At 38.0% G+C, this 25,008-nt stretch overlaps 1 protein-coding gene across 1 annotated transcript in view; it reads right to left on the reverse strand.

Annotated features, from left to right (window-relative positions):
- Positions 1-8,630, reverse strand: part of LOC127967884 (leucine-rich repeat neuronal protein 2-like) — a 39,383-nt gene extending 30,753 nt beyond the window's left edge. The window contains exon 1 of the mRNA XM_052568641.1: positions 8,329-8,630. The gene's annotated coding sequence lies outside the window, so the exon portion shown is untranslated. The remainder of the gene's footprint in view (positions 1-8,328) is intronic.
- Positions 8,631-25,008: the final 16,378 nt, after the last annotated feature.

Here is a 25,008-nt window from a genome sequence, read left to right on the forward strand (position 1 = left end):
ATAATTGCTGAATAATATATATATATATATATATATATATATATATATATATATATATATATATATATATATATATATATATATATATATATAATATATATTCCTTTAGGTAAAGGAGTGATGGCCTTAGATCAGTGTCCCATGTGTCATCTTATAAGGCAGTCGAGGATATTAAAGCTGGCTGATTCACCTAAATATTTGATGAAAAATGAAATGCAGATGTTTGCTTCCATATCTGCATTTGTTCAATCATGCACAAACAGAGTTACATAACTTTGTTTACACTTTTGGCCCAGAAGCTTAATGGACGTGCGTTTGATGGTCTGTGGGGACATAAACATGCGTTCGGCTAACAAACAAGTGCTACTGCTCTTGCATGTAGAAGTCTCACTGAATGCGCAGTGACCCATCTCATCCATTTCATCCATGCTCTTTGGCCACAAGGGGATGAGGTGTTGTGCAAGAGCACGAGCGTGCAATGATGCTGATGGTAGTGATTAAAGACATCCATTCCTTTGGGAGATGCAGGGAGGAGTGCCACTTAGTGTCTCACTAGGCGCAGATGGCCCGTGGCAGGATGGATCATGTCACATGGCGCCGGGTGAAATGGGGGCAAGGTGTCCCCTCCCTGCTCTTCTCCGCTTGCCGTGTGACCTGTCACCAGCCATTGATGTCAGGTGTCGCTGCAGGGATCGGACTGCTCATTAGGTTTGCCTCAATTTCCTCCACCTTCCTGCACCGAGAGGAACAACATTCAATTTGTGTCACTCATTAAGCGTTTTATTCCCACTGACACTCCGCAGAGGGTCACACTGTGCTCCTGCTTGCAATAATGGGAATTACTCATCTTTATAAGAAAGGTTTTTATCGTTCCCAGAAAGAAATGCCACCCTCAAAGCGAGAGGACAGCATGTACACGAAGGTGAGAGCGTGTGGCCCAAGTATAACTGTCTGCTGTCTAGGGAGGCGTTTAGCACTGTCCACTTGGTTTTCATTCTGGTGTGAACATTTTTGCGGTGGATAAATTTAGCTGACTGGCTACCTTGGGGCCGTCAGTGCAGCTTAAATCCTGTCTCTCGCTGTATTTGTGTCTTAAGCATGTCTTCTGGCAAAAGCAGTTTTAGAATTAATATTCAGTTACAGTCTGATTGGTTACAGAGTGTTATCGTTTTATATAATAATATCTGGAGGCAGGTGGTGGGCTTTTTTGTCAATTTAAAGACACTGTAAGATCAGCTGGTATATGTTAAGATGAGTTTCTTATGTAAATGTCACAACATTTCACTTCTACATTTGGCAAAATGTTCACTTTCAGAGTATTTTGCAGTAATTTTCCTGCTAAATGTCACCTACTATGAAGATATTTATAGTAAATACTACAATTATGTTTCTTATCAGGAAATTAAGAGAAGCAGGGTGGTGGCGAGGGGTGAAAAAAAAAACCCTTCAAATTCTGATATTAGAATACGCATGGCAACTTTGAAACGTGACTAACGCAGTAATGGAAAACTCAGCATTCCGAAGTAAGACTGGCCGTCCTATTTATGGATATCAGTGTGACCATTATGACTTAAATGGCATTGCCTTGTGGGAATAATTGCATTTCTGTGGCTGGGCGAGGGCACGTCTGAAGGTGGTAATAAACATGCATGTTTTCCCCTTTGGCTCAAAAAAAGGAGGGGATGTGAACGTTGTGCTTGAGTAAGACGTGGACTAAAATAGCAGCTCTGGATAGTCATGCACATGGCAACATGCCATGTATGAATATTTTCATTACTATGCAACCTGCAAATATATATGCATGCTTTTATTTAGGATACGTCTGTACAAGTAAACTGTTTTATGCTTTTATATATATATATATATATATATAATTGCTGAATTTTTAAATGACTACATGCCATGAAAGGATGCAAATATATGCATGTCTGTTCACCAGTGGATGTTAAGAAATATGCTCTCTATGGAAGCCGTCACTGCCTTTTGCTCAGCAATTAAAGGATGGCCTGATGGTGTGTGATGGTTTCAGGCCACTTACAGGATGTGTTGCTTGCTGCGTTGACGCGTTGTTTTAACGTCTTGAAAACTTTGATGATTTGCATAGAGTATGTCACTAAATCATGTAAAAAAAAAACTTTATTGATTTGTTTGTTTATTTCCACTAAATTCCATAAACGGCAGCATTTTTCTTGGGTTAGTAAATATATTTGCATGGCAAGTAGACCTCACCATGTCTGAAGGAGCCAGCAGAAGACAAAAAAATCATTGTCTTGAGCTCTGCTTTGCATAAGCCTTGATCTGCTATCATGTCGTCCTCTGTTTATAAGTCACTTCCTTTTAATTTAATATACTGGGGTACCTAATAAATAATTCAGCTGCATACCTTCTGATATCTCACAAATGCCTTGAGCCGTTGGAGCAGACAGCAGCCAGTCTGTCTTACTCGTCCATGTTAGGCCATTCTACAAGGAAAAGTCCATCTGTTCATTTAAGTCCTGGTTTGTTTCTGGAACCGGCACCTTAATGAATGTTAATGACAAATTGTCCAAACATTTTGAAAGCTGAAGGCCAAAAAATAAAAGCAGGTTGCCATATCCACTCAGAGACCCACTTTTGTCTTTTTCTTTCTTTTGTTGATGAATTTCCAAGATCAGTTGCTCTGACAGTGCAATCTTCTTGCTCAGCCAGTCTGATGCTGTGATTAGTATTAATTGGACTGAGTCAAAAATGCAGCGATGACCCCGGATAAGCTGCCTGTGAGAGCAATTAATGAGAAAATATTCCCTAGTATTCATAACCGAGCTCTCTTGAGAAGACAGGAAGAAATTCTGCAAGACAAAGCAGACTATTTTTGTATTTTTTTTTTTCTAGCGGCAGGGCTTTTTTAATGAACTGTTCTATTGCTATAGGCGAGCAAAGGATACATTTAAGAATTTGGGGAAAGTATGCACAATGTGGTTATTGAAGCACGTTCTTTTGACTTTGTCATTAAGAAAGACACTAATTTCTTTATTTAAAGTAAAAAAAAGTAAAAAAAAAAATTCTTTATTCAATCAGCAGTGAGAGTAAACAATTTCCCACAGAACAGCTCAAAATCTTTATAGCTTGCTGCAGTACAGGATAAGATTACAAACTCATTGTCAAAATCAAAGTTATTCAACCAGAGTGATGTGCCATTGGTATTTTGTGGTTTTTCTTATTTTGTTCTTTCTCTAAAATGACATTCATGCTTTTTAAGTCAGAGTAATGGGTTTTCAATTTCCTTCAAAAAATGATTTATACTCCTAATAAAAAAATGTGTATTAAAACCATACATTATTATTCAAAATACATCAAAAGAGCGATATTAAATGACAATAAAATATTTTTCATTGCAGGTGTAAAAAAAAAAAAAAAACGGATGAAGAATAGTTTAACTGACCTGAGGTTTTGCTCTACTACAGTCTACAGTGTAAAAAAAAAAAACAATTTGTTGAGCTACAAAATGAAATGTTAATGGCCGACTGTTTGATAAATCTCTTCGGTTTGTTTTACTGTCACTGTTTGCGTTCATCATCACACTGCAAGATGGCAGACTGATGTGTTTGCTTATTCACAGATATGCCCTTGAGGCTTGTGAGCAGTGCTCTGTCTTCACCTCCTCCTTCAGACGTATCTGTACCACTCTCAGCACAAAACATATTCATTTCTGACAGCAGTGCTGTCCTGTATGCCTATGCAGATATGATGCACAACATACTTGCTCTTATTTGTCTTTATGTAGGGTGCCTGTAAGGCCATGAATTCATATGAGCTACACAAAAGAGACATCACATCCTGGTCCTGGCTTTCACTTTGATTTAGTTGACTTTTGTTTTAGCTCCTTTCACTGATTTGTTTGTATATGTGCTTACAGAAATGCAGTGCACAGACAGAGCAGTCTGGGAGCGTGTGCGGTGATGGTCCGTGTTGTGACAGTGCAATTTTTTCTTTTTCTTTGAGACAGATGTCTGTGAACTTTTCTGCCCTGAGTTCATCTGCCCTCTTCAGCGAGAACAAGAGGTGAGTCCAGCAGCCCTTTTGACCCTATTACGCATATGCTTGCTCACATTTGTGCACATACGCACATATTCATGTGGCTCTTCTGCTATACTGCAGTTTCCCAGCAGTCAGGAGTGAGCCCTTGCCCATGGATGACCTAGCCAAGCCTGCTTTTTAGATAGAGAGAATAGGGAAGAAGAATGCAGAGGTGTAGCTTAAAATTAATGTAGGATGCCGTGAGATTATGCAGATAAAAAAAAAAAATTTAATTAATATTTACAATTATGTGGACAGACGTTATGTGCATGTCATTATGATTGGGAATCATACAGAAAAACCTATTCTGATCACTTAATCATTCCATAATTTTTTTTCTTTCCTCTCCCAGAATTTAATCCAAACTAAACAAAATCTAAATATGAAACTACCAATTAATACTATAATAATAAATATGTAGACTAAACTATTGTTTAAAAGGTTTTTAAAATAAAGGTTTTGGAAAGATGTCTGTTTGGTCTGTCCAAACCTGCATTTATTTACACAAAAACACAAAACTAAAATACTATTTTTTTTCTTCCATATATATGAATATTTTTGACATTCAGTTACCATAAGGAAAATTATAAAAATCATACATTTTCGGCATTATTTCAAAAACTTTTTTACAGAAAAGCACTTCATTCCCAACCCTGGGAAAAGAAAAATCCCATAATGTCATTGTATACCACATATAAACTTTATATTTCTTTTAAGAAGACTCAACATCAATTCCATTGCTTTTTGTTGCTATACATTTTTATTAAGGCCAGTTTAACAGGGATTATCTTAAATTGTTCACAGGCCAATCCATGATAATGAAATGGGGATTACAGCAGCTAGACGGCAGGGACATTCGTGGAATAATGATAAATTAAACAAGACCTCACACGCACAAGTCTTAATTTGGTTTGAGGCTCTTGCGTGTCTTTGTCAACCATATGGAACGAGAGCCATTTGCATGTGGTAAATAGCACAAGACGGTTTCTTTGGTGGCAGATCAATAAACTTAATCGACCCTGCCATTATAGTCAAATGGGCATGTCTTTGCAACAGCAGATATATCTGCTAAGCAGCACCTAGCCTGTCTCAACTTCCTAATGATAGGAACATCTGCCCTCGCTGAAGACTCATCTGTAGGGGTACGGAGGGATGCGCTGCATAAATTTTCTCCCATCACTCACCCTTTCATTCTCTCACTTCCTTCCACAGTCTCGCCTCTGTATCTCTTTCTCACACTCAGAGGCATCTGTTCTGTCACACCCTTCGCCTCATTAGCGATGCTAACACGAGGAGGATTTAACAGATGTTTATGACAAACAAGCTCACACTTACCTGCAGGATGAAGACATTAAAAGACCTACAAGAACACAAAACTCCTGCTAAAAGACCACACAAGCCTCAAAGCCAGCACAGCGCAGTGGGATAGCAGGCAGAGGAGCTAAAGCATTGTATTTGTATTTGCAAGGCAACCCTTAGTAATTGTTTGCAGCTGTACAGTCAGCCCCCAGTGTTTTTATTTTTAGAGCCGTGGCAGCGTTTCGCCCTTCGGTGGGTGGGTTTTTGTCTTATGCTCAACGTGACGTGGTTGTTGATAGTGTTCTGTAGGTCTGGACTTATGCTGCTGTCACCTTTGGAAAAACATCGGAATGGACTGTTTAAAAGGAAATCAAGAGCGGACAGCAGTGGTCAAGTGTGTTATTCTCTAGGGGGAATCAGTAGGGAACATGTCAAGTAGGAGTGTTTGTGATTAGTGTTTGTTCTCAAAGAGTAACTGAACATTTTCTTTAGAATCATATCTTTTGTATATGATCATATGTGTATAGATAGAAAAATAGATCAATAAATGGATTGATAGCTTCTTTGTGTTAAATATATATTTATTTATCAAAGCACCTTTTATTGGCCAGTCAGTAACTCAAGATGGAACCACTCGAAACGATTCAATAAACCAGCTTTATTCAAATCAGTTACTCGTGAGTTTGAGACTAATTGAATGAATCATAGCTCATGTGAGTCATTGGTATTTTAATAGGCAACTCTCACTTTTTTCTTGCTACTTGTACATTATTTAGCTTTAGAGTCACTGTTTGGATCCACTTTTTTTCTCTCTCTCTGGTGGAGACAGAGAGTATGAGCTGAGCTCAAATAAATTGCATCTCATTTAGATTGCGTTTGGATCTAGATGAGATGTTATAGGTTGATTTAGAGAACAACAGATGTGAGCATTATGAAATCAAGACATCTGAGGATTCAATGTGGATATGAGTTTAACAAATTAGTTTTCAGAACAAAGCAAAAGAACTTGAACAAAAAAAAAATACATAATTTACTATCTGCTGCATATAGAGCACATTGGGACTGTCAGTCTAGCTAAATCATTAATTAGGAGCAAATCAAGGGTCATGGCATAATTTATTGAATAAAATTATGCATTAAAATTTATTGTTGTAGGTAAATACTCTCTATTGGTTGGGGTTAAGTTTGCCTCGTAAAAAGGACATCTTGAGTAGTTAGGAACTATATAAGCCACTAAATGATGAGGAACTGTAAAGATAATAATGTTTACAGCGATGCACTGTTAGAGACCATAGTGCTCCCTCATGCAAGAAAACGTGTATATTTGCATTCAGTAATCATGCCCATACACAGCACTGAGGGCTAATCAACATTGCGATAAACAAACTATGCAATTATCTTTCCAGTCTAGTTGTCAGGACAAGTCATGTGTTTAATTTCTTGGTACGACTTATTAAGAATTTATTCATTGATGTCTGGGTGCATTTTTATGAGCTGTCAGAATATTTTTCATCGCAAATTGGATTGTGATTCACTGTCATCAACATCCCATGTCCAAAACTCATTTAGGACTATTTTATTTATTTATTTATTTATTTTGGGGGTCACAGGGAAATGTGTATTTTTAGGAGACGGAAATATTAGTCTATAATATATAAATGTATAATTTTTATATATATATATATATATATATATATATATATATATATATATATATATATATATATATATATATAAAATGCACATTCCTGGTCTCAGATTGCACAATTAATTGGACATTTATATCATCTTTTTAAAGCATGTAGCGAACTTGCCTCTGTAACTGAAACTACTTTCCTTTTACTTCCCTCAGTCCTTTTATTTTTCACACCCTCCTTTCCAACTTTTTTGGCTCCATTTCTCTTTTGTAGAGTAAAACAGGTTGCAGTCTGCTTTTAAGCTTAGCTTTAAAATAATGTGTGCATTTCATTCGCTCTATATTTATCCACAAACAAGCAGCAACCACATAGGCATTCTCGCAAAATACATATGAGCATCATCTAATGAATTTATCACACCCAATATGTCCTCATTGGACACACACACTCTCTCTCTCTCTCTCTCTCTCTCTCGGAGCCGCATAATGCACCGGACACCTGCCAGCACTCTCACGTGTGTTGGTCCAGTCTTCCAGGATGACACCCACACGCGCACGCTTCCTCCCCACACATGAAGAGGCAGAGAAGGATTAGCACCGTTAGCTGACACCCCTCAGAGGAAAGAGTGTGGAGGAGGACAACAACAATAGGCTCGCTGTGGAGAAGCAGCGCGCGCACGCTAGCTTCTGCAAATTCAACTGCGACAGCGGCACGGCCACGGATAGCAACAGCAGGGAGGAGGAAGAGGAGGAGAGAGGAAGAGAGGGAGGGAGAGTTTCTGGATGCTGATCACTTCAATGAAATGACAGATGCATGCCCCCACATTCACAAACGCGCACGCACACTGCGTTATCCTTATTTTCGCAAAGCTCTGGCTGTGGAATTTCAATGCGACATGAAGGATCTCTCTCTCTTTCTCTCTCTTACACACACACACACACAGAGAGAGAGAGAGAGACTCTCTCTCTCTCTCTCTCTCTCTCTCTCTCTCTCCTCGGCCAAGCTAATGTGTGAGTCAGTGCTACTCTATCCCGATGTGCTCTGCATGCTGACCATAACTGCCATGCAGCGTGGAAAAGTCTCAACCTGTCAGTTCAACGCACAACTTGAGCCGCATTTCAAACTATCGACACCTGGTCTTGTGACACAACACCACTCGATTAATTCTTAAATACCGAAGAATTACCTGCTTAGGTTGATTCCTGACAGGTTGTTCTCTGCTGGAATCATTTTCTGCCCTTTCTTGTGTCAACACCTCTAGAGACGCATCTGCAGTGCACGTTCAAATGCAACGTGTAAATATTTCAGTCTGGGAGAAAATGATAAACTTCCCTACCGTTAATAGATGGGCCATTTCAGTCTACATCTCTGTCTTTTCTTCCTCTTTTTCTTCTTTGCTTTCTGTTGTCGTCACGTTTTTTCTTCTTCTCGTTTTCCGTCTTGACGTTAGTCAATCAACCTGTATCCTCTCTTAGATTGTGTATTAGCTCACCGCCCAGGGTCTCATGTAGATGCTTTGTACGCACTTGCCTTAAACTCAGCTCTATTTCTGACACTGTGTAGGCGATCTACAGAGGACGGATCTGTGTGTTCTCCGATCTCGCTCTCTCTCTCTCTCTCTCTCTCTCTCTCTCTCTCTCTCTCGTCTCTGTGTGGCTGTTGCTGTCAGCAGCTTGCGTACTTGAGCAAGAGACGAAGTGGAGGCAGGCAGATCTCTCTCTCTGTCTCTCTCTCTGCCCTTACCGTAGCCCCACCTCCTCCTTTTAGAAGTCTCCCATTCTTGCCCTCAACCCCTTTGAAGACTGCTCTATTTTTCCTTTTCTCCTTCATTTCTTTCTCACAGTCAGAACATGAAACCTGTTATTTTCTTGTCACTTGCCCCTTTATCATGTAGCTCAGCTGTGTAGCAGTGTAGTCACTTGCTAAGTCAAAAGTGCAGCTGCCTTTTGTAAGATGGTCTCTTGCCTTGTAGCAACCATTATATGTGAAGGCCTGACTTTGATTTGGTTTGGTTAATGGAATGCTTTCATAGGCCTTGCAGATATATCCAGCCACAGTTTCCCGTGGACAAGTGATGACATATTTAATGGCCATATTGGATTAAGCACCACTGGGTTAGAGCTTTTAAAAAAATCACTAACCTGGGAGCAAAATTGGTGTTTCTGTACAATCCCATTTGTGTGTTTTTATACGATCAGTTTATGCCTCACTAAAGGTTGGGGTTGTGGTTAAGTTTCATCTCTGCCCATCAGTCAGTCAGGCAAAATTTAAGGTAAAAATTACCTCTTAGTTAAAAATCCAAATGCTTTCTACGAATGCAAAAACGCAGATAATCGAACCTGATCCTATTTATTTTTTAACATGCAAAAATTTGAAATTAGAATTTCGGACTTCAATTGCACTATAACTTTTTTCATGATCAAATATAGCCTTTTTCCAGTGCAGAATTTCATGAATCACGAAAAAAAAAAATCCTGTAGACCTCCATTAAACAGTTCAGAATTTTTAAAAAATTTTTTAAGGTAATACTTTGTCAAACCAGCATCAAAAGGAGTCTTAATGAATTTTCCTTTTTAAGAAACTGTTGTATCAGTATAAAGGCGTGCCGACCAACTGTATGATTAAGTTTCAAATCCAGGCATTGCGTTAGTCTATATGATTCATACATAGTCAGTACTACACAATATTTTTACCAGGCATGCTATATTAAATTTCAATGAGATAACGATAAAGCAGAGCCTTTCTCAATTTATAAGCATTTCACAAGTTTTCTTGTGATAATGAATTTTTTATTGCCATCTCTGGCATGATGAATGGATGTGTCTTTGACATGTCTACAGGAATATTCATTATGCGGTGCCGTGACACGACGCTTGGATCCGCGCTGTAGAAAATGCTCACACGACCAGCTTTGACATCAATTAAACAGCCTTACAGCTCTAGGGCATGTGGAGCAGCCAAATGCTCATCTCCGCGAGGACACATCACCCGGGAGGGCCGGATCAGAGCTAGGGAGGGATCACAGTTCACTAAGTCCCTTTCTGTGGCCAAAATGGCACAATGATTTGTCCCGTGCCAGTTTGAGTGTGAGTGTTTGATCGATAACCCATGCCTTGCCATCATTATTCTGATGTCTATTTGAATGGATGAGAGGAGGCAGGGAAAGAAAAGAGAACGGGGGTGGTGGAGGGTGTAATATGAAGCGTGAGTCTGAAGACTGAAGAGCGTGGAAATTGAATGGCAGTGGATCCAGGGCCAAGCTCTTGAAGTGGATGTGTTTTAACCCAGGGCTCTCCTTTAACCATATGTCTGCTTGTTGTTTGCGGAGACGCTGCTCAAACCATTATTTGACAAGTGTTACTGGCCTGGCCTTTTTGCTATTACATTTTAGAAGTGGTCAAGCGGCTGATCATGACTCTGTACTGGAGAAAATGATTTCTGGGGGCCAATGAGGCTAAGCTGCTGTCTGCGATCCTCGTGGCTCCCATTTTCCATTGCTATCATCTCGAGCATGTAATTTCAAAACTTGTAACAACACAGTGGGCTTAGTAATCAAAGCTCTTACAGACGTAGCACGCACAGCAGATTGAGGTTCCAATCTGTGCCAATTTCAGAGCTTGGATATATATCACATAAAAACAATCAACAGATCGTCGTATATGGCAGGCTGAGATGACAATGACAGGGCAGAAAGCCATTGCAGACATTAAATGTGAGAGATATGGTGCCCTAAAGAAGCAGAGCAGGTTATTTTTCAGACAGACAATTAAAAAGAGGGGCTGAGCACGTCTTTAAAATGCTGTTTTTCTTAATAGTCAAGTTGACCTTTGCTTTGCATGGGCACATTTCAAAATAGCTGACATGACAGAGAAGAGAACATGGGTCATTTACACAACAATGGCTAACATTCTCAGCAAACTATGGGAGGATGGACCTTTGTATCCAGCAGTGAACATTTTTAAAATATGCAATGCTTTTTTTTTTTTTTTCGTTGTTGTAAACATGAAGTGGCTTAGAAACAATTTTCACTTAGAAATTTCTAGTATAATCATGATTAATTACAAAGAAACAGCAACTAACACATTCAATGTGAAACTTTGAAGTAGAAAGAATGAAATGGTATTTTCTTGTAAAGCATTCTCCAATTATTTTGGTTTTATTTACAACTTGAATTGGTTATTTATTTATTTATTTTTACAGTGTATACATTCATGAACTACATTATTCCAAACTCTCGGGTTCGGTTTTATTTCATATGATCAATTATTTATTTGCACTGTGCTGTTGCAAATGGTTAGCTGCATACAAAAAAAAAAAAAAAAGTTAATTATTAAACACTGACAAAAAAATAAAAGCAGAGAGTTCAAAAGAAAACCGTTTTTGAAGAAAAGTTTAGCGATGGGAACATTATCAAATGTATATATTTTTATTTGTGGCTAAACATTTCTGTCATTTTTCTCTGCCTTTACAGGCATGACACCACAGTGAAAGTGTCTGGATTCGAATCTGCTCCCTCTGTTGACTTTTGATTTAAAATGTTCTTTCTGGGTTGGAAGGACAAGCGTGGCAGAGACAGAACTCATGCATCAGAGACTCCGGTGGCTGGAGAGCCCGCAACTTCTGCATGATGGATAAAGCTGCTTTTTCTCCAATCATCCTCCTTGACTGAGTGCTGGGTTGAGTGATGTTGGGTTGAGGTATCGGTTTGGTTCTGTGACTAAGATAAAAGAGCCATCTCATCTTACTCATGGCCCAGTTCAGATTGCTTTTCCTACTCTCACTGAAGATGCATCCTAGGTTATGGCTGCTGATGCTGATCGTACTGTGAGGAAGATGCTTTCAGTTAAAAAAAAAAAAAAAAAAGACTTTGAGCTGAATACTGCAACCTCCTTGCTGCATTGCAAAGATGATATTTTGATCCTGGCAAGTCTGAATCAATATACTCGTTAAAGACTTGTTATTGTGTATAAACGTTCACAGATGTCTGCAACTGAAAATCAGTTCTGTCTTTAAAAATGTGAAATTATCCAACACAAAAAGTTTAATTATTTTAGGTAATTGGGTGGTTTTGGTTTGGCTTTTAGAACTTTTTTTCGTAATGTATTTGATATTGTGAAAAAAAAAATTCAGATTACAATTTAAAATAAGTGGATTCTTTGACAAATAGAAAGTGCAAAAGATTTGAAATACCATTCTTTTTTTTTCTTTCTTTTTTTAACACTAATGCATTTAATGTAATCTTTGATCACTTCATGTGTCATTGCTGAATCAAAAAAGTATTAATTAAAAGAACGAATGAATGAATAAAAATCTTACTGGCCTCAGACTTTTAAATGAGGTGTATACATACTCTTTTTCTAGGCAGTAACTGTTCAGAAATGTTCAGTAGCTGTATTGTAGTCCAGTTCGGCTACATATAAACCAATTTAAAAAATAAACCAGCCTTTAGAAATATAAGTGACAACAAGCTCCTCTACCCCAGCCTGATCTATTTGTCCGATTTGGCCCACAGCTCTACTGATTTTGCCACTGTCTCATACACTGTCGTTTTGCAGGGCTCATCTGCTGCCCCAAGGCATGTCAGCAAGCCATGCACTCTTCCACAGACAGCACTTTAGAATCCTTCCAAAAGTATCCTCGGCGATGTATTGCATGCAAAATTACTTGCATTCTGTAAGTAAGATAAGTGAAACTGTGAAAGTAAAACCACATTTATGGCCAGCTAATGGTGGTGATAAAAAAAAAAAAAAACTGGCTAAAATGTTTTGTGGATATTGTACTGTTAACGTCCTTCTGACAATGCATTTTGTTTTGTTTTGTTTGCATACCTGGTCGGAATATGCACACAGTGCGGTTACCATATGTATCACAGCATTTTTAGTCAGTTCGGGATTTCACACATACTCATGCTGTGCTACAGTAGCTCAGGGGTTAGATTTTGTCAGCCGTTTGTGAAAATGTGATCGTAATTTGCCTCTGTGAATCTAGGTGTTATCTAGCCTCACCCAATAAGCATTACACAAAAAAGGTTGAGAGTGATCTGTAAATAGCCTATAGGCATATTACAGGCGTGATTGTGTAATAATCAAGAGAAATATCATAATTCATCAAAATATTCATTGAATGTTCTCAAAATAGGCCATGTTTAATACACATCACATGCACACACCTTTATATACATAGCAAATGCGGATTAAACATGACAGAACCTGCCTGTTGCATACAGTATGTATAATTATCGTTTAAACGAATCGGTAACTAAAGGACATTCATCAAGACTTGTCTCCACATACTGGTGGTTTTAGTAGCCTATAATACATATAATACATTATTTTATAAATAAATAATAAAATAATTTCTTATTTTAATATTCATAAAAAAAAACATGAATACTATTAATCATTATTATTATCATCTTTTATTATTATCTTTTTTTTTTTTTTTTGGGTATAGCTCATTGCCTTTCTCATCTAACACAATAATGACTTAAAATGATCATTTGGGAGGTAATTTCTCAGCCAAAATTGCTGTGTGATTGATTAATTAATTGGCACAGATTTAATCTCTTGACAGCCCTAATAATTATTGCACCTGACAACACAGTTAAAAATTATTTTTTTTTTTTAATGCTGTCTGTAAATGTATTTTTACAGTGTGGTTATTTTGTTTTTTTGTTTTTTTTTTCAGACTGTTCTTCCTAACTTGCGTGGGCACACCTTTGTTTTTTTGGTCTGAATATGCAATTATTGTTTCTTTCTCTAAATTAGAAGAGCACATCAGTGTTTCATCACTTTCCTATTGTATTGCCAATCTTTTTGAAGTGTGGTGATGTGAATAAGATGGATGGCATTTGCTTTGTGTGAATACGCTATTTTGTTTTATGCAAAAATTCTCTGCCATGCTAAATTTGTTCAGGGCAGTGCAAGATTCTGTAGTGTGTTGTTATGAATAGAATGTATGTTTGCACAAAAGGAGAACAAAGGCTACCGTATGCACATTTCCTGAATCCCATAGGCACAAAATGTGATTATCTCTACATCCATATCAGTAAATTGAGAGCCATTATCCATAAATTATTTACATGTTTACAAGCGCTTGAGTGCCGCAACTATGAGGTTGAACTATACAGCAGACTCCGAGAGATCAGACATAAGGGTAGATTTTGCCTCCCCTGAGACGTGCTGCTTTCTTGTTGTGTAAATAATATCTCTTTTTAATGCTTATGGGCTAATTTAGGTTGAGAGATATCAAAAGGACCCACATAAAGAGATAATCTTCACAGAAAGCCAACGGTAACCTTAACAGTATGAACTTAATATATTATTAATAGCAGGTTTAGCTAAAGGACATTAACGGGTATCAGAAGATTGTACCATGATTTCATTACATGCAGGTTACATCATTATTCTAGTAGCCCAGGTGGAGACAAGTATTTTTATGAGCGAGTCATTCGAATCATTCACTCATGCGATTGATTCCCAACCACTGATTCATTCAGGAACAAAACAAGTATGAGCTAGTGAGTCGTTGATTCATTCAGTCAACCGATTGAGTGACCCGCTGAGAGCAGTATACCAATCTGCCATTCCAAATTCATTCACTGTCTATTGCTGTGTCCAAAAGCTGAAAAATGGTGCCTTCGGTGGATGCATTCTAGGGTAGGAAGGCATCAAGTGACATTCGTATCCAATGGCTTTCTCAACGAACAAATTCTCTGGAATGAATGTTTTCAAGTGAGGTGAAGTGTGGCCAAGTATGGTGACCCATACCTGGAATTTGTGCTCTGCATTTAACCCATCAAAGTGCACACACACCCCGAACGTTTCTATTTATCCTTTATTTAAATTATATTTCCCTTGTCTGCCCTCTAGATTAAAATCTGACCCTGGCATTAAAGACTTTGAAATGTCCTACACAGCAGGTTAACAGCGTATGAACTTTCTGAGACCTTGGGTGAGAAACTTTACATGGCTTTTTCAAGGCTTTATTGCTAGCTAAGGTCCAGATCTGGTCTCCTGACCTTTTGCAGTTTTTGGGAGGCACTGTCAAGTGAATTAATTGCCCGGTGACACACATTGCAGCTGGATCAGTCCCACGCCGGCCTAGCCCAGCAAGCTCCATTAATTACATTAGTCCTTTCCGAAACTGCAGGTCTGTCTTTTCAGCCTCCTTCTCCAAAAAGAATGTGTGCCAGTGGACGTTTCCTCTCCCACACTAGCATGTGTGAATGAAAGAGATACATATAAGAGAAAGAAAACTCTCAGTTATATCCATTTTGTGTATTTCAGAGGCTGGAAGTCACCCGCAGGATTCCTTCTTTCAACACACCATCAAACCGAGCAGCTCGATATCAAGCCTATGCAGAAACCAAATACAGCCTTGGGACCCAAATTAAGGTAACTAAGAGAAATATTATCATCAAAACACATCAGGAGTTTGGCTGCAATTAGCAGAGCGTTGCATGTCGAGAAGCCCTGGATGTGTGAGTTGCATTCCGTCCTTCAGTTCTTCCTCTGCTGTTTAAAATCCCTTTGAAGAGGACCTTTCCCTGTTGACCCGTTCACTAGACTAATGAGGGTAATTTTGTAGCCTTGACATCCCCAAACCCACCACTTCCATCATCCTCTGCTCCCACACAGTCCCACCTCCTACTGTTTAATTGGCCAAGATCTGGTTCCAGCAGCTTTTATGTTATCTGCACGTGTCTTGTATCTGTTGTTTCTCTACCAAGCCCTGATGTTTAAAACATGACGTATCAATGCTGGCACTTGGTGATTCATAATTGTACAGTTTTTCTGCTCTTAAAAATGGACCACAGCTCTTCATATTCATGCGACTGGAGAGTATTTTCTTCTCTGAAAAGGATAAGCACTGGATTGTAGAGTGCTCTTGCACTGAAGTAAGTTTTCTGAGGGTCTTGTGTGAAGTAGCCCAAATATGCCTCAAAATGTTACTTATTACACAACCTCAAGAGATCCGGTACAAATCAAAGAAAGAAGATACACTGACAAGGTCACCTCTCTGTAATTTTGCAAATGCTGCGGTATTTGGCTTTATCTGAGAGAACAGAAACAGCTTTTTATTTCGGATATGGGACAATATGATGAAGTAGATTTTGCTAGAATATGACAATATGCAAAAAGTTGATATTTATTCATCAGGGCTGGATTATTTTATTTAGATTCATTACAATATATATTCTGATCAGTTAATCGCATTAAAGGAATAGTTCACCCTCAGGCCATTCAAGATGTAAATGAGTTTGTTTATCCATTTGAACAGATTTGGAGAAATTTTGCATCACATCACTTGTTCACCAATGGATTCTCTGCAGTGAATGGGTGCAGTCAAAATAAGAGTTCAAAAACTTATACAAAAGTAATGTAACAAACCCACAAATCATCTCGTCTAAATCAGGAGATAAATATGTACATATCAAGCACTGTTTACAAGTGAAAACAGTCAAAAATGGTTCTAAACAAATATGTTGATGGATTTTGATGTGAGAGGAGAACGGGTGACTCTTATTATGTAATATGAACTATTTTCATCAGGAGCAATGGTTTAAAGTTGATGAAGGATTTGTTTCTTACAAACAAACAGCTTTTCAATTTACAAGATTTTAATTCATGGACTAAAGTTGTATGGATTACATGATTATCATGATGCATTTATTATCTGTTTGGACTTCAAATGTTTTCCAGTGAAGAAAAAAAAAAACTCATCTACATCTTGGATGGCCAGAGGATGAGCTACTTTTAAGAACATTTTCATTTTTTGGTGATTTGTATAAATATTTATAATATAATATAACCACTATAATGTGGTTCAGTTTAGAGAAATGTGAATTTGGGAGTCATTAACATATGTTTTAATTCTGTATCATAAATACATCCCTAACCTTTAGACTTGGGGGCTGTTCACAAAAGTTGCGTTATTGTTTTTTTAAAATGTACGCATGTAGATGGACTTGTCTTTGCTGTTGCGTCACACCTTGCTTGTGATTTGTTAACAAATAATTATTTAACCAAACACAGTAAATGTACAACTTTATTATTTATCAATTCTATTTGTTAGATTAAAGTCCAGCCCTCGGGCGGCATGAGGAGATAAGAGCAGTTGAGAAAAAAAAAGAAAAGAAAAATTTGGATAAACTTCAGACTTGTGATGATCATGTATTGCATCATGGATAAATGGTAAAACTTCGGGTGATGCCACTGAGCCCCAGCCTTGAGGGGCCCAGATGTAAAAGGGACAAAAAAGATTGAACAGCTGGATCTGCCATTATTTGGCGCTCATCACAGCCCTGCCTAAATATAGAACCCAAATCAGAATTTCAAATGAATCTCACTGTTTGAAGATCAGTTATGTCCACAGGATACATTCTCCTGTTAATTCTCTCACTCTCTCATCCACTTTCTCATTTCCATCAGGCAAGTGACAAATGATTGCAGCATTTATTTATTTTTTTGTCCCTGATATGCAGTGCCTCTTTCAATTTAGAAAATTATGCAACTCCAAATCTACAACACAATAAATTCTGAAGACAAACTTTTCTTTGGGAGGAAAAATGAAAAATATTTGCAGAAACACAAGTGGGCCTCAGCCTGTGTTGCCTGGAGAGAATTTTCCATCTAAAATGTATAGGTGTAAATATAAAGTATACAGTTGTAGGTAGTTTACCATTAATGTACTCTGTAGATAACATTGCACCACACATTATGAATTTACATCATTTGTGTGTGTGTGTGTGTGTGTGTGCGTGTGTGTGTGTGTGTAGATTACAAGTGACATGTTGGACAGGAATCTGTATATATCCCCCTTGAAGCTGATGCTATGGTGAGTAGTTAACTGTCTCACTGAGAGATCTCCAGCTTTAGGATGTCAGGAAATGTCACAGGGAAACAAGAAAGGATAATACACAAAGTGCTGACACCAATTGTTTAATTATTTAGAAGTAAAATTGATGTGATAGGCAGGATACTTGGAAGATGACGGACAGTTTGCATCATACTATCCATCTGTTTATGCTAAACATAAAGATTCCATTTAAAAAGGCACGTGGCTCTGCTTCACCATCAGGTAGAAATAAATATACCATGATATAAAGAAAAGATGGGCTAGAGAAAATATAGTGTTGTGATAAAGATAGAAACTTCCTAGAAAATATCAGATAATATTTATAATATAGACATATCTATGATATTTAATGGGTCTTTTTTATGTGTGCTTTGTTTTTAAGAATAAGACATCCTGGGGACCTTGCCATCAAAAAGTTTGCTATAGATGAACTTAGTGTGGCCCCCTTTGTAACAGGTCTACATTGTCAGTTTTTTCCTCTGAATTTGCTTAAGAAATAAAAGAACATTTGAAGTTGCAATATTTTCATTTAGCCATTAGGATTTTTGATATGGATCAAACCTTCTGCTTTGATCTGTACAGGAAAGTGCAAATTAAAATTCTGTAAAATATGTTACGGAATCAAAAAGCTTGTGCAAGCAAGAACAGTAAAGTTTGTTGAGGTTTTAAGATATAAGCTGATGGGCAGGGGGAATTCAGGCTCAACAGACATTAAAATGTTCCTTGCAGACAAGCAGATAAAGCAACCTTCTTTAACACTAGGGGGGAAAATCACCAGTCCAGAAGGAGCGAAAGAACAGAATGAGATGATATAGAAGAAATGTGGAGGAAGCCACTAACACTCACTGAGGATTCAGGACTGCATGAATTATGCATTACTCCATGAGAAGGTGAAATAATCCTCAGTCTCACTTTTTAAAGGTCTTACATTGATAATCCCTCCTTTTACTTCAGAATGGCTGTCTTAGTCTCTTTCTTTTTCTTTATCTCTCTTCTGCCCTATCTACCTTGGCCCTCTAATCATTATTGAATGTGTGGGGTTAAAACGAATCCCTGGAACTAGATTAGGAGCGAAAATGTTTCTGGATGTACTTTAGTAATAAGGACAGTTGGCCACATGACAGAGCTCAGGCACTCTCTCATTTGCCAAAGTTTCTTGTTTTTGTTTTGTTAAAGTAAATCAGAGTTTGTTTGGTTAGTCCATGTGTTCTGCCTTTGAACCCATGCATATATGAGCTAGTTTGCAATATTAACTTTTAGCATATACTGTACATATTCAAATCTTAACATTTTCTCTTTATGGAAAATTGAATCCTACACTACACAGATTTGTGTCAGATACCCTCTAGATTGACAATATGATGGTCCCCTTGAAAAGGACCCCATTCCTGAAGCTACATTTAAGCATTTTATAAAATGCATATGTATTTGCTTTTTTCCTTATTTTTAAAATACATTTTATTTAATTTTTTCCAGCTGACCACTGGCCAACCTGCAATCCACTGGAAGTGACTGAACCAAAAAACTTTAGCAATGGCCAGTGTTTTTGTTTTGTTTTGTTTTGAAAACATCCTTTTTCAAGAATAATACATCAACACAGGAAAGAAAACAACAAAACTGCATGTATGTTTAATTACATTTGCATTATTTTACATTTCTCAGAAAAATAGTTATTTCATTTCATTGAACATGAATTTATTCTTTCGGCAGATTTGGGCATCATTTGACAGGCACCCCAGGCTTTCATAGTACAAGTTAAATTGAGTTAAATTGTCATATACTCATTTGTGATGGTAGTCCAATGCTAATATGCATGTGTTAATAGTAGACAAGACAAATGCAGTTAAAGACTCTAAATGCAAAATAAATACAATAATATGGAAAGTTCTGAATATGAAAAAGCCTCATTAAAGCATTTAGAATATCTGCAGAAAACTAGTGTGTGGAAAAATCTCCATAATCCATTACACTGTTTTTTTTCCGTAGCAGATATTTGCGGATAATGGCATTTAAATATTGCATTTTGAAAAATGAAACATAAAAAAACATTTTTTGACATTTGTCGAAATCCAGAAATGTGTAATATTGGGAGGATTAGCCAAAAACCAGAGAATGTTGAAAAAAATGAGCAGCAGAAAAGATTAGGAGTTGATACTTTTAACAGATGCATCTGACACTTTTGCAAATCCTCATTCTTGCTTTCTATTGTTATCATGAGCAGTGGAGCTGAGCTCAGTGCAGATTGCAGTCATACAGCTCTCTGATGATGCCCTTTTTGATCCAACAGGAAGTTATTACAAAGCTTCCTAGTAAAGAATGACTGACACAATGACAGTATAAAGCAAAAGAGTTTTGAAACAGAAAGGGGCTTCAGAATTACTTTAAGGTTTGGAAAAGTGCAAGGATGTTTTTGACGAACGCATTTCTGTTCTCATCCATCAGTCCGTCTGGCTGTTTGAAGACTTCCCTCACTATTCACACTCTGTTTGGTAAAGAAAGTGATGTAAATATGTGTTGACACTGGAAGCTCAGCTAGAATTGGTTAAGGGCGGCTTCACAAATATGTCTGCAGAAAAATCTTCATTTTTGATGCTACTGTATCTGGAGAGAGATTATTTTTGCTTGAAAAACTTCTCACCAGTCAAAAGCCATGAGCAAACTGCCTGACTAGCGAGCAAAGGTGAGCAGTTTGGTTAAGATAAAAACATGTTTTCTCTCCCACCAGAAATTGCAGCGGAAGATCCATTTTGTTGAGAACCTTTAACGACCCCCAACAGACGTGTGTGTCAATAAAAGGGTTTTCTGCCTCAGTTTCACTTCCTTGTCCTCCTCAAGTCGTTTGTAATGAACCAGCAGACACTGACTACAGGAATATCTAGCCAAGCGCATCTCATGTTTCAGAGATTTCACAGTTTTGATGGATCATACGGGATTACGTCCCGAGACAATCTTTGCTAATGCTTTCCATGTTTAAAAAGCTTTTCTCTGTTTGTTTTTGTCTTTTCAGAAGTTCTCTCTCAGATGAGGAACGTTGTTTCAGCTCCTTCTGTTGTGGTAGGATCTGGCAAACCTGCGAGAACTCCTCATTGTTTTTGTTTTTTCACATCCAAGGGAATTTTGCGTTGGTGTGAATTATCAGGAGACCCAGCGAGCATCACTGCCTTAATTAAGACGCTTTGAGAACACTGTCAGCACATACATGTGCTTTGATCTCAGATACGTACAAATGACGCGCCCACGTCTGGAACCAAACGGCATTCCAAACGCCAACCCTTGACTACCAGTGCCAACCTCATTAGAGAGATCTACCTCTCCTGCACCACACAAATTGTAAACTTCAAGGATTTAGAGAAGAATTAAGCCCACGAATCATCTCTGGAGGTTTAATCTAATCCTTCACATTTTAGCGATCATTCCTTTCAGTTCTTGCCTGGAGTCAGACTGTCTTCCACTTTCCAATTTCAAATGATCCAAAAACTGGCAGCGAGACTCCAACTGACCTCCACGTGCTTTCAAACACTCATCTCTAAACTCAAGGACTGCTTTTAACATTTCTTCCCTGTAATATTCCCTATTGTTCACACTAATTATTTAATTTGACCATTAAGAGAACTAATTAGCCTCTTGGAAAAGTTTCTTATTTTACCGCTTAACATTAATTAATTTCAAATCAAGCCAGAACTTTAACAGCTCTTTTGGTTTTAATTGGGGTTATATGGATACTCAAGGTGAAATTAAACTACCCTTGTGATTTAGAGGGACATATTGAGGAACAATCTTGAAAACAGTATCAAAATATTGAAGAATTTCCAGCACCATGCATTAAACTAAGATTTTATGGTTGTATTACAGTAATATCTGACTGATTTGACTACCTTTTTCACAACGAGTGATGCTTTGCCAGGTGAAATTCTGCATGTGGCTGTTTTCACAAACATAAATGGCTCATCCAAGACCAAGGCTGTTGAAGATTTCTGGGATGTTTTTTCCCCCTCAGGCAATCTGAATCACCATGCAGGTCTTGGAAGCATAAATACACATGTGTATGTATAATTCTGTCACTAATTAATTGTGCCTAACTTCAGGCGATAGCTCGCTTTCTGCTTCTAGCACCTGCTATAGTCTGCATGACAAACTTGCTTAACTACACTATTGGCTTGACAGGAAAAAGGGTGGGGTGGGGGGAGACTCAATTTAAGCAATCCTATTTTTATGTAGTTGATAGTTTATGGTGATTTTTTTCTCTCTCTCTCAGTAAGCCCCTTGAGGAGTCTGCTGTCATTTCTTTCATTTGCCATCTTCACAAAGGACGTACATTATTACACTCTGTCTGATTTTAAGACATTAGAAATTTGTTAGCTCAACACAGATCACCTCGCCAAGTGCCTTTGCATGAATCAAACCAATTTGTGGACGGCTGTTCTCTCCTGTGCTTGACTGTAATAACTGTAGCATTGAGGGTGAATCAGAATCAAGAGCCAAGCACACATAGCACACTCAATCAGTGTTCTCTGGGACAAAGATCAGCCTTTCATCAGATGGAACATGTCCGACAGGAATCCAACCTGTGGCTTAAGGGAAGTTCAGTACAGTGTAGCTGGCTTCTGCTTCCATCTTGATGATTTCATTCTTTGCCTCTTTGACACAGGTCATTCCCTTGGTATTCTGAGCTTTTGATTTCCAGATGAGCATGGCGGAGTGCAGCAGAGAATACGACCTATATAGCACGACTATCTTTCACACTAGTTTAGGTCTTTAGGATGTATTAGAAAGAAGTTTTTTTTTTTTGTGCCAAATTGGCACAAAGCATTTGGTGAAGTGATGAACATGTAATGATTTGAAAGCATCAGTGTATATTAAATATTTCCTTTTTTTTCCATGTTATAATGTTTATTTTTTCCCAAACCCTAAATTTTGCTTATTTGTAGGTTTAAAATGACCTTTTGAAACCCATATATGGGTTCAGACATTGGACCCCATTGTTTGTATTCACATTTCAGTGGTATTTTTCATTAAAATACTTTGGATCGTCCATGCATTTCCAGAGTATATTAAAAATCTGTAAACTCTCAGTGCTGAAGATTGTAGTGTTTTCAGGCTGCTTTGCCCTGTTGTGTTACCTGTAGACTCCGCAGGTGGAGCAGTACAGTGACTTCCCCCCGAGCTCCTCTTGTGGATTGGCATCCCCAGAGGCTTTTGAATTATTCACACGGTCTCCAAGAGAGCAGTACCAAATCTCAACCATTTGAGCAGTTCATGTCTGCAACCACTGCAAACATTTCTCTGTCACTTTACCTTGAATGACAGTATACCCAAACCTTCTCAACATGGAGGCTGTAGCATTCACTTTGTTCCCAGAGATTCTCACTTTCCATGGTTCGCCTTTTTGAAGTCAAGCTTTGACAACCCCTGGGATCTCCACTGTGTGCTGTATGTTTATGCTCTCAGCCATTCGCATGCCATTGTTGACAGTCTTTTGAACTACAGAATTGCACAAACTTTCTTTCTCCTATTTGTCTCACATTCAGAAGTCAAACAGTGAGCTGCAAATTAACAGCAGCGCAATTTGAATACAGCCAAAATTCTCTGGGAAAGATGCGACTCTACTTATGTGCTCCACTTCTTGACAGATGGGAAAATGCTGCATGATGGTGAGTGAATATTAACATCATCGTTATAATCAAATGAATATTTATGATGTCTCTTCACTGGACGTGAAAGAATTTCTTTTGTGATCACACATTTATTTTGACTGCAAGTAGTGCTCTGACTCAAGCTGTAAATTAGTCCAGTTTTCACTCCCATGTCTTTAATGGACCATTTAATAATACTGTAAGATTTAATCTCTCTTGTATCATGGTGTTTGGTCAGATCTTTTTCATGTTGCGTGTGTTATCTATTAAAATGTATAATGGCTAAATAAATAAGCCAGATAAATGTCAAAACAGAATGCTGCAACTAATTGTAAAGTCATAGTCAAGAAAATAATGTTACCAATAAAGTGAGGTAATCCTGGTTGTTTCAGCTAATATTTCTCTTTTTCATAAGTTAAATAAAGCACAAGAAATGCATATCAATTTGAGCCATGTATCTCTTGTAAAGGTGTACAAATTCCTGATGTAAGTTTAGGTAAAAGTAAAAGGGTGCATTTTATTCCCATGGAGCATTGCACAGGTACAAGGGAGATGCAAGGCTATTTATTTAATGCTGGTGAAGCCGCAGGCCTTCCATTTCCCTCATGTTTTTTGGTATTCTTTTTTTTGTAACTACAGGGGAAGCACATCAAGTGTGTCAAGAAGGAAAACATAAGGAGAGAGAAAAAGCACCAGAGAAGATGGCTTCAGTGACATGACAAGAAAGCATATTGATTTCTCTTTAGGGTCACTGAACTCAGTGGGACATTGCAGAACAGGAGAAAGAGGATAAGACAGAAAGAATGGGAAATGCAATGCATTAGCGAAGGCAGCGGAGATGCTGTCTATTCAGAGTTTTACCTCCAGTCTCTCTAAATGCATGAGTTCACAGGAAAAAAAAAAAAGGCTGGGCATTATTTGATGTGTCTTGAAATGACAGGTTGCTTTTATGTGGCTTGCAACCTAATAAACAACAAGGAGGACTTGGATTTGCAGCCATTTCTAAGCTACATATGCAGAATTATTCAGTTTCCTTGATTATTCAGTACAGCAGCTCCATGACTCCTACATTGCCTCAAGCTTTTGAATAAGTAAAAAGACTTTGAGTTTTTAAACGATGAGACCGGCCCTCTGAGATTCTTTGTGGTCCTATTTCACAGGTCTCTCTCTGTTTCGCAGTGGATTGCCATGGTGACGACGCACAGGCTGTGCTTGGCCTTGGTTTGTATGGTGTGCCCTCATTTCCATCTGAAAGGTTTGTTCGCTTTCACTATCTCACTGCTGAATCCACTTCAGCCAGTGATACATATCTCTCATGGCTCTTTCTCACTTTCTCTCGCTGTTTTCACCCTCCATTTGTGTTTTTCGCTCCCTTTGATGAACCAAGGGGAGGTACTGATTCCCATTTCGGAGATGTCTGACCCCTATTGAAAGATCCGCGGGGCCAGTCATTCAATTTGGCCTGTAGGAAATACATGACTAGAAGCTCTTAAAAAAAGAGAGTGAGAGAACAATTCTCTTAA

The sequence above is a fragment of the Carassius gibelio genome, chromosome B11 (assembly GCF_023724105.1).
Source record: "Carassius gibelio isolate Cgi1373 ecotype wild population from Czech Republic chromosome B11, carGib1.2-hapl.c, whole genome shotgun sequence".
NCBI lineage: Eukaryota > Metazoa > Chordata > Actinopteri > Cypriniformes > Cyprinidae > Carassius > Carassius gibelio.